Consider the following 11148-nt stretch of genomic DNA (forward strand, 5'->3'; position numbering starts at 1 on the left):
AACAGCCGTTTGTGATCACATATGGGGTATTGTTTTACTCAGGAGAAATTGCTTTACAAATGTGATGCTTTTTCTCCTTTTAGTCCTTGTTGAAATAAAAAAAAAATAGCTAAATCTACATTTTCTTTGAAGGAATTTTCATTTTCATGGCCTACTTCTAATTTCTGCAAAAAAACCTGTGGGGTCAAAATGCTCACTATACTCCTAGTTAAATTCCTTGAGAGAGGTAGATTCCCAAATGGTGTCACTTTTGGGGATTTTCAATGTTTTGGCACCGCAAGAGCCCTTCAAACCTGACATGGTGCCTAAAATATATTCTAATAAAAAGGAGGCCACAAAATTCACTAGGTCCCTCTTTCTTCTTAGGCTGGTGCTTCAGTCCATTCGCACACTAGGGCCACATGTGGGATATTTCCTAAAACTACAAAATCTGGGCAATAAATATTGAGTTGCATTTCTCTGGTAAAACCTTCTGTTACAAAAAAAATGGATTAAAAATGAATTTCTGCAAAAAAAATTACATTTGTAAATTTCACCTCTACTTTGCTTTAATTCTTGCGAAGCGCCTAAGGGGTTAAAGAACTTTTTAAATGCTATTTTGAATACTTTGAGGGGTGGGGGTGCCGTTTCTAAAATGTGGTGACTTATTAGAGGTTTCTAATATATAAGGCCCTCAAAGCCACTTCAGAACAGAACTGGCCCCTGAAAAATTTGCCTTTTGACATTTTCTTGAAAATGTAAGAAATTGCTTCTAAAGTTCTAAGCCTTGTAACGTCCTAGAAAAATAAAAGATGTTCAAAAAATGATGGCAATCTAAAGTAGACATGTGGGGGATGTTAACCCCTTCCCGCTCCTTGACGTACTATTACGTCATGGCAGCTCTATCGTTCGCGCTCCATGCCGTAATAGTACGTCTTGCAGTTAGAACAGCGGTGCGCGCGCCCGGCGCGTTCATGCGCTGTGATAGCTGCTGTTTCTGACAGCAGGCTATCACAGCATAATGGGCCGGGACCATTTACTATGGTCCCGCCTCGCCGATCGCCGCTATTGGCTAGTCAGTGAGTAACTAGCCAATAGCAGCGATCGGTCTCATTGAGCACAGCGGTGCGCGCGCTCGGCGCGTTCATGAGCTGTGATAGCTGCTGTTTCTGACAGCAGGCTATCACAGCATAATGGGCCGGGACCATTTACTATGGTCCCGCCTCGCCGATCGCCGCTATTGGCTAGTCAGTGAGTAACTAGCCAATAGCAGCGATCATTCTCGTCACTTCCTCTCTCTGACCTCACATCCTTCTGCAACCGCCCTGAACACCCTGTTGGAGTTAGCGAGGCGTTGAGATCGGTTGTGAGCAGAGAGTCAGAGAGAAAAGAAGTGAAAAAAAGTTTCTAAAACAACGTTTTTTTTGCTTCCCACCACCCCATCCACTACCCACTCCTGTTCCCTTCCTCTTTGAGTTCTACCCACGTTTTTTGGTCAGTGATCTCCTATCACTGACCACTTTTCAGTCTTCAGGACCACATTTCTTGGTCCCTGGGGATTTTTTTTTCATTTTTTTCTATATAAAACATAAAACAAAAAAAAAAATATAAAAAGACAAAAAAGAAACAAAAAAAAATAGTTAGTTTAGCCAATTTTGAAAATTTAACTGGTTAGTTTAGTATTAGGGTTAGTTAGTGTCAGGGAACCGTCAAAAAGCGTAGTTAGGTATAGTGTCAGGGAATTTAGCGTCAGGAATCGGTCACCGTAGATAGGTTTAGTGTCAGGCACCCGTCACCGTAGTTAGGTTTAGTGTCAGGGAAGCTTGAAATAATCTAGATAGGTTTAGTGTCAGGGAATCGTCGCCGTAGTTAGGTTTTAGTGTTAGGGAAGTCCACATAAAATTTAGTTAGGTTTAGTGTTAGGAACCCTCGCCCTAGTTAGCTTTAGTGTCAGGGAAGTCCACTTGCTCTCTAAAAACAAAACACACATTTGTGCTAGTTGTGCTATCCTATTGCTCCCAGTTAGGGATTTATTTTTTTGCAGTATATAAATTTTGTCTTAGCACAACAAGCATGTCCCAACGGACATTTACTGCTGAAGAGGCGTATGCATTTCTGCCCTCCGACACAGACTCGTCGGATGGCGATACACTATTTTATTTGTCTACCTCCTCATCCAGCGATGAAGAGGAGGGACCCCCTAGGAGACGCCCCAGGACCACCACCATAGTAGAAATCCCTGAGAGAAGTGACCCCACAACAAGTGATACCCCTGAGCGAAGTGACCCCATTTGGACGCCCACACCAGACCATTATGAACCCCAAATCCCTGAGTACACGGGCAGCCCAGGGATCAAATTTAACACGGCAGGGTTCAGTGAGATGGACTTTTTCAAGTTCTTCTTCACTGATAACTTTATAGAGCTAATGGTCACCCAGACTAATTTATATGCCCAACAGTATATCACCAAGAACCCCAACTCATTTTATGCCCAATCCCAGAGGTGGACTCCTGTAGACGCAGCAGAGTTGGGCAAGTTCTGGGGACTGCTCTTGAACATGGGGCTTCTAAAAAAGCCATCCATTAGGACCTACTGGAGCACGGACATCCTATACCACACCCCGATGTACCGTATGGCCATGTCCAGGATGCGTTATGAGGCAATACTTCGCTTCCTACATTATGCCGATAATGAGCAGTGCCCACCCCGAGATGACCCCAGTTTTGACCGTTTATATAAACTGAGACCCTTATTAGACCATATCAGTGCCCGGTTTGCCCAAGCATACACCCCCGAGAAGTGTATTTCCATTGATGAGTCCCTGGTACATTTTAAAGGGAGGCTTCAATTCCGCCAGTACCTGCCAAGTAAGAGGGCAAGGTATGGCGTGAAGTTGTATAAGCTGTGCGAGAGTGCATCAGGGTATACATATAAATTCAGGATATATGAAGGGAAGGACAGCAGTATTCAGCCCCCAGAATGCCCCCCCTTACTGGGAATTAATGCAAAAATTGTGTGGGATTTGGTGCACCCACTGCTGGACCAGGGTTACCACCTCTACCTGGATAATTTTTATACCAGCGTCCCGCTCTTCAAGTGCCTCGCTTCCAGAAGGACTGCGGCATGCGGCACTGCTAGAAAAAAATCTTAGAGGCCTCCCTAAAACACTGCTTGGGCAAACACTCAGAAGGGGTGAGAGCAGGGCACATTCTAGTAGCAACATATTGTGTGTCAAGTACAAGGACAAGAGAGATGTCCTTGTATTGACAACAATACACGGCCACACCAGTACCCATGTACCTGTACGAGGTACCAGTACAGAGACCCCCAAACCAGATTGCATCCTGGACTACAATAGGTACATGGGAGGGGTGGACTTGTCAGATCAAGTCCTGAAGCCCTACAGCGCTACGCGGAAATCGAGGGTGTGGTATAAGAAGCTGGCCGTGCACATCATACAGATGGCATTGTACAATGCGTACGTGCTACGTCGATGTGCAGGCCAGAGGGGAACTTTCCTGGAATTTCAAGAGGTGGTTATAAAGAACCTAATTTTTGGCGACCAGGAAGGAGGGGCACCCAGTACTTCTGGAAGCGAGGCCACACGCATCGTACCAGGGCAACACTTTCCAGGAGAAGTTCCCCAAACTGGCAAGAAGGGAAAAAGTCAAAAGAGGTGCAAAGTGTGCTATAAGAGGGGGATAAGGAAGGACACAACATACCAATGCGACACGTGTCCCGAAAAACCAGGGCTCTGTATGAAAGATTGTTTTAAAATTTACCATACATCCCTTGATTTTTAATTTACCCTGATGCACACCGCACAGCTTATCCCCCTCATCTTTCCCTTTTGAGCCCTGCCATGTGCCCAAGCAGCAAATAACAGCCACATGTAGGGTATTGCCGTACCCGGGAGAACCCACATTACAATTTATGGGGTGTATGTCTCCGGTGGCACATGCTGGGCACAATATATCGGACACTGAAATGGCATATATGTATAGGAAATTGCAAATCTCACTTTGCACCATCTACTGCGCATTACCTTTTACACAATAACTGTTGGGTCAAAATGCTCACTACACTCTAGATGAATGTCTTAAGGGGTGTAGTTTTTAAAATGGGTTCACTTCTCGGGGGTTTCAACTGTACTGGTACCTCAGGGGCTTCTGCATACATGACTTAGCACAAGAAAAGCTCCAGTAGGCCAAATGGTGGTCCTTTCCTTCTGAGTCCTGCCATGGGCCCAAACTTCAGTTTATCACCACAAATGGGGTATTGCCGCACTCAGGACAAATTGGGCAACAAAATGGGGTGTTTTATTCCTTGTGAAAATAAGAAATTTTGAACAAAAATTACATCTTAATGGAAAAAATATCATTTTTTTAATTTCACAGCCCAATTCAAATAGGTGCTGTGAAAAAACGGTGTGGTCAAAATGATAACAACAACCATAAATGAATTCCTTGAGGGGTCTAGTTTCCAAAATGGGGTCACTTCTGGTGGGTTTCCATTGCTTTCATACCTCAACACCTCTTCAAACCTGGCATGCTGCCTAAAATATATTCTAATAAAAAAGAGGCCTCAAAATGCACTAGGTGCTTCTTTGCTTCTGGGGCTTGTGTTTTATTCCACGAGCGCACTAGAGCCACATGTGGGACATTTCTAAAAACTGCAGAATCTGGACAATACATATTTAGTAGTATTTCTCTGGTAAAACCTTCTGTGTTACAGAAAAAAATGGAATAATATTGAAATTCAGCAAGAAAAATGAAATTTGCAAATTTCACCTCCACATTGCTTTAATTCCTGTGAAATGCCTGAAGGGTTAAAAAAACTTTCTAAATGCTGTTTTGAATACTTTGAGGGGTCTAGTTTTTAAAATGGGGTGTTTTTTCAGGGTTTCTAATACATAGGCCCCACAAAGCCACTTCAGAACTCAAGAGGTACCTTAAAAAAAAGGCTTTTGAAATTTTCTTAAAAATATGAGAAATTGCTGTTTATGTTCTAAGCCTTGCAACGTCCAAGAAAAATAAAAGAATGTTCAAAAAACGATGCCAATCTAAAGTAGACATATGGGAAATGTGAACTAGTAACTATTTTGGGTGGTATAACCGTCTGTTTTACAAGCAGATGCATTTAAATTCTGAAAAATGCAATTTTTTCAAAATTTTCTCTAAATTTTGCAATTTTTCACCAATAAACACTGAATATATCGATCAAATTTTACCACGAACATGAAGCCCGAAGTGTCACGAGAAAACAATCTCAGAATCGCTTGGATAGGTTTAAGCATTCCGACGTTATTACCACATAAAGTGAAATATGTCAGATTTGAAAAATGGGCTCTGAGCCTTAAGGCCAAAACTAGGCTGCGTCCTTAAGGGGTTAATTACTACTAGTTTGTGTGCTCGAACTGCCTATCTTACAAGCAGATACATTTAAATCTCCGAATTGCTTGGATAGGTTAAAACATTCCGAAGTTGTTACCACATAAAGGGACACATGTCAGATTTGAAAAAATAAGGCTCTGTCAGGAAGGTCAAAAGTGGCCAATATGGGAAGGGGTTAAAACAGTTAAATCTGCTGCGAAGGTTTTTTCATTTTAGGAAAGTGTTCTATGTCAAAGGAGTACGTATATACTGTTACTTCATCTTTAAAGAGGGTCTGTCACCAGATTATCAAATCCCTATTTCCTATTGAAGATGATCGGCGCTGCAATCTAGATAACAGCAAAGTTGTTAGTTTAAAAAAAAAAAAAAACAACTTTGCCCAAGTTATGAGCAATTTTATATTTATGCAAATTAGCTTTTCAATTGACAACTGGGCGTGTTTTCTCGTTTTACCAACTGGGCGTGTATTGTGTTTTTACCAACTGGGCGTTGTGAATAGAAGTGTATGACGCTGACGAATCAGCATCATACACTTCTCATCGTTCCCACCCAGCTTCTTTTACTGCAGACATACAGCGTGACGTCACCCACAGGTCCTTCAACCTTGTCGTTAGACAAAGAAGATACATGGGCTCCAGGCGTCCAAAAGGTTAATATGCTCGTCTCTAGGGAGTTTGCTATGCTTACCTGCACTGTACCCTCTGACGCCTGGAGCTGATGTCTTCTGTCTTCCGATGCCAAGGTTGAAGGACCTGTGGGTGACGTCATCATTCCCAGCCAGCTTCTTTCACTGCTGACACACAGTGTGACGTCACCCACAGGTTGGTAAAAACACAATACACGCCCAGTTGGTAAAAACACAATACACGCCCAGTTGGTAAAAACACAATACACGCCCAGTTGGTAAAACGAGAAAACACGCCCAGTTGTCCATTGAAAAGCTCATTTGCATAAATATAAAATTGCTCAAAAGCAAAAATTATCGTTTTTCAAAAATAAAAACTTTATCTACATTGCAGCGCCGATCATCTTCAATAGGAAATAGGGATTTGATAATCTGGTGACAGAGCCTCTTTAAGGGGTCAGACCACTACATCCTGGTCATGTGCAATTTTCCCTTTAAGCAGTGCGCTTTGAAAAATGTATGGAGTTGGATACTCCAAGTAGTACTTCTAAGAAGTATCATTCTAACTTGTGCATTGGGGTACATCTTTGATAAACACTATATTGGCAAATGTTGTTACCACTTTTATAAATCATAGGCCTGATTATTTTTATTTTTTTCTTCCTGAAAAATTTACAAAACTCAGTTTTTCATCTGCTGGTCTTATACATTGTGTTATGCCTTTAAAGCTTGACTTTGGTGGGGTGTCTGTGATTTTACCGGAGACAATAGCGCAACGTGCTGCACTATTGTCTCCCGTAATCTCCACCGCAGCTGCGACGGAGGCCCCTGACGTAGCCTCCAACACAGATGTAAAAACGAATTTCTATACATGTTTTAAATATTCTGCTTTCTATATTTTTATCCATATTGGGACTGAGCTTTCCAAGAAGTCAATGGAACGCGAAAACATATGCAGCCTGTTGTTTTGATCTACATGTATGTATCCCAAGTCCATATATGTTTGTGGCCACAGTTTGGTAGAAGAGCTGGCTGGTTGAAAACACTGACATCCCATATCTAAAATTACTATTATAAATAAATAAGAAAATAAAAAAATATTATAAAATATATATATATATATATATATATATATATATATATATATATATATATATATTTTCTAGAAGGCAAAGTGCTGGAGGGTAGGTATGTGCCACTGAGACTGCTACTCTGGTATAAACGCCAGAGTAAATGGCCACTCCAGGATTTCTCCCTGTCTGACTTAGAGTCCAGGTGGGACTCTTAGTTTAATTAAAAGAGACCAACCGACTTGGGAGTAGATCGTGTTATGTGCGTGCTACATGAAGATGAAGTGCTGAGTCTGATGGACTTTACTGACGTGGAAATCTGTTGCCAGAAACTACGCGGTTCCTGGGTGAGCAACAAACTGCGTTTTTTAAGAATTTCTGTTTGACTAAAGAAAGCACATCTATTGATTTCTTTTCCTTTGGACTTTATTTGTGGCTAGAAAAACACCCTGTGTAAATTGCTCTGAATGAAACCCTGTATTGTTACACCAATTCCCGCTTGTGGACTATGTGTCCGATGCTGTCGAGGCTACAATATAATAAATATAATTATTTTATTTTTTTAATTCAGACATAAATGTTCATATCTATACATGTGTCTGTTCCAGAGAAGGCAGTGGTGACACCAGGAACAAATTGGCTGCAGCCATTAGCTGATGGAGTTAACTGAATACAGATTTATGCAGTTGTATTGAACCACCTTTACTAAGCTCCTATGCTTCTCCCTAGTTTTTGTTTCATATCAATGGAATCTGTTCCTACATTAATGTTGCCTTATCAGGATCTTTGCGTTTCGGCATATTATTAGTACAAAGCAAGTGTAAAATGCTGATCTCGTGGAGATGAGTGGCTTCTCATTCCCTCTTGCCTTTGACCGATCTTTCCCTATACATCCCGGTACATCCCAGTACTGTCACTACCTCATGCTGCCATTCAATTAAGCAGCGTGAATGTTGTAATATATTCCGATCCAACTAGGGCTTATGGAATATAGAGTGGTCTATCAGTGGGGACTCTGTACATGTATCATGTTTGCAAGTGGAATATCTGCAGCAGAAATCTCATTCACATGCTGCTAAACATTTGGAAGGGTTGAAATACGCAGCAAAGGCCGCACAATGCGTGCAGGTTTTGCTGCAGTAGATCTGCAACAATTCCACTATGTATGTGGATACCCTAAGCTTGAGCTGCACCCAAAAGCTTAACCTGTGCATTGCCAGAAGTTTTTAAACATTTGATACGTGTGGTGGTCAATAAAATGTAGTGACTAGGTTTGTTAAAAGGGGAGTTGTCAAGCTCCTCCCTTAGTCAATAAAGGCTCTTATTGCCCTTAGGTATGTGAAATAATGACAAGCAAAATAGTTACAATTACATTTATTGGGTGGGCTACTGCTGCCTTGGATTAAAAGAAAATTTCAGGTGAGCAAATTTTCATCTTACTAATGGTCCTGGGCAGCACCCATGGGACTTAGATAGCATAGGACAATGGGGGGGGGGGGTGTCTTGTATCACTTTATAACTCTGGTGCCAAAGGCTTGCCCAGGAGGCTGTGGTGGATCTTGTTGGATTGACATGAAGATCTTCAGGTGCTGAAATTCCCTCCAGAGAATAACCTCACCACCTAGCATGAGAAGCCTTCCTAGCTGCTTGAACTTTTCTTGCACCAAAGCTTTGCAGAAATAACCTCTCTGCCTGAAGTCAGAGGTTCTCTGGAGGTAGATGGAAACTGCTCTCTTAACATCAAAGAGTAGAAGCGGCTGTTCATCAACCTCACTGGCAGTAAGAAAGTAGGTGCGTAAATTTCCCTGGTTTAGATTAGCTTCTGAATAGACCTTTGGGAGGAAGGATGGCACCGTTCTAAGCCGAATACAGTCTGGGAGGCTCTTCAGGTAGGGTTCACAAGTGGAGAGTGCTTGTAACTCGCCCACTCTCTTGGCAGATGTAACTGCCACTAACAACATCACTTTCCAGGATAGAAACTCTAGGTTCACCCTTTCCAAGGGCTCAAAGAGGTCCGAAGCCAGTTTAAGAACTACAGCCAGATCCCAAATAGGACAGGGGGATTCGACATTAGGTCTAAGGATCCTAGTACCCTTAAAGGGAATGTGTCGCTAGAAAAATATATATATTTTTTTTTTAGTTAAACAGTTAGTGTATAGGTGATTAAACATTGTTCTAATTTTTTCACGAGTCAGGAAATATTATGAATTAGATTCTAATTTATAACATTTCCCAGCGCTGGTCACTAGATGGAGCAATTCCCAAAATTGCAGCATTGCATGTGGTAAAGCAACCACATTGCTTTATGCTGCAAAATTTGAGAAAACTCACTCGCTCTAGTGAGCTCTCAGAATCCCCCCTCCTTTATCCTGGCTAGTCCCGGGAGAAACTAGGGGATTGAACGGTCAAACCTCCTACACTGTGTCGCCATTTTTTGAGCTAACACACAGTGTAGTAGGTTAACATACAGTAGTAAACACACAGTAAAACACGTACATACACAGACCTAACTTACCTGCTCCTGCCGCCGCCGCTCCCTCCGGTCCGTCCGCTCCGTCTGCTACCTCCGCTACAAGTGCACAAGTCCGGAAGCCGCGGCCGGAAGTAGTAATCTTACTGTCCAGCTGCGACTTCCGGTCCACAAGAAAATGGCGCTGGACGTCGCACAGTTAAATTTGGACTGTGTGTCGGAGCGGCACATGCGCCGTTCCCACACAGACGGCGTACAGCATAGTGGATGGAACGGGCCCCGTTCGCATTCACTATGGGACTGTATGTGCCGTATTCCATGTCTGTATGTGTCGTTAATCGACACATACAGAGATGGAAAAAAAATGGCAGCCCCCATGGACAAGAAAAAGTGAAAAAATAAAAAAAAAAGTAAAACACACACAGAAATAAATTATTTTTTTTTAAATAAAACACTAAAAGCAAATTGATATAAAAAAATAAATTTCCGTGACACTGGTCCTTTAAAGAATCGCCTCACCAGCTGGTTATTTGAACTTTTTGAATTCAGAACCAGCCTTTATCGCTGAAATTTGGTCTTTGAGCGTGTTATACTTTTTGGAAGCCATCCTGGAGAAAGTCTAATAAATCTGAGACTTGTATCTCCCTGGGGGAAAAAAAAATCATGTCCTAAACACCAGGAGGAAAACACCTGCCATACGCTGTTATATACAGGACAGGTAGAATCCCTACCTGAAGAAAGCAAAGTCTTAATGACTCCATGGGAAAGGCCTTGATCAGCTAGATTCAGCGTTTCAATCTCCAGGGTTTCAGGTGGAACTTCTTAAGACCTGGATGTAGAAAGTCTCCCTGGAGGAGAAGGTCTTCTGAGGGCTAAGCGCCAGTAAGTTCCTTCCAACACTTCTAATAAGGTCTAAAACAAACTATGCAAACCGGGACTAAAATGGGATAATAGCCAGAACTTTGGCCTTGTCCTCCCTGATCTTTATTAAGCACCTCTGGATTAGCGGAACAGGCGGAAAAAGGTAGAGGAATCTCCCCTCGCAGGGCAGGGAAAATGCGTCCAGAGCCGCTGGATTTCCAAACCTGCTTAAAGGAACAGTGTCACCACAAAATGTTTTTTAATATGTTAAAGATGTTAGTGCTTTATTAAAAACGTTTGGATTAATTTGTGTGTTTGTGTGTTACTTTTTCTTATTTTTACACTTTTTCTTCCCTATGGGGGCTGCCATTTTTTTTTCCATTTCTGTATGTGTCGATTAACGACACATACAGACATGGAATACAGCAGCTCCAGTCCCATAGGGACTGCGAACGGGGCCCGTTCCATCCACTTCAATGTACGCCGTCTGTGTGGGAACGGCGCGAATGCGCCGCTCCCACACAGTCCAATTTGAAATGCGCGCCGTCCGGCGCCATTTTCCTGTGGACCGGAAGTCGCGGCCGGACAGTAAGATTACTACTACCGGTCACGGCTTCCGGACTTGTGCACTTGGACCAGCGGCAGCAGACGGAGCGGACGGGCCGGAGGGAGCCGCGGCGGCAGGAGCAGGTAAGAGATTTCTATGTATGTTCGTGTTTGTGTGTGTTTACTACTGTATGTAAACCTA

This window comes from Rhinoderma darwinii, chromosome 5 (assembly GCF_050947455.1).
Source record: "Rhinoderma darwinii isolate aRhiDar2 chromosome 5, aRhiDar2.hap1, whole genome shotgun sequence".
NCBI lineage: Eukaryota > Metazoa > Chordata > Amphibia > Anura > Rhinodermatidae > Rhinoderma > Rhinoderma darwinii.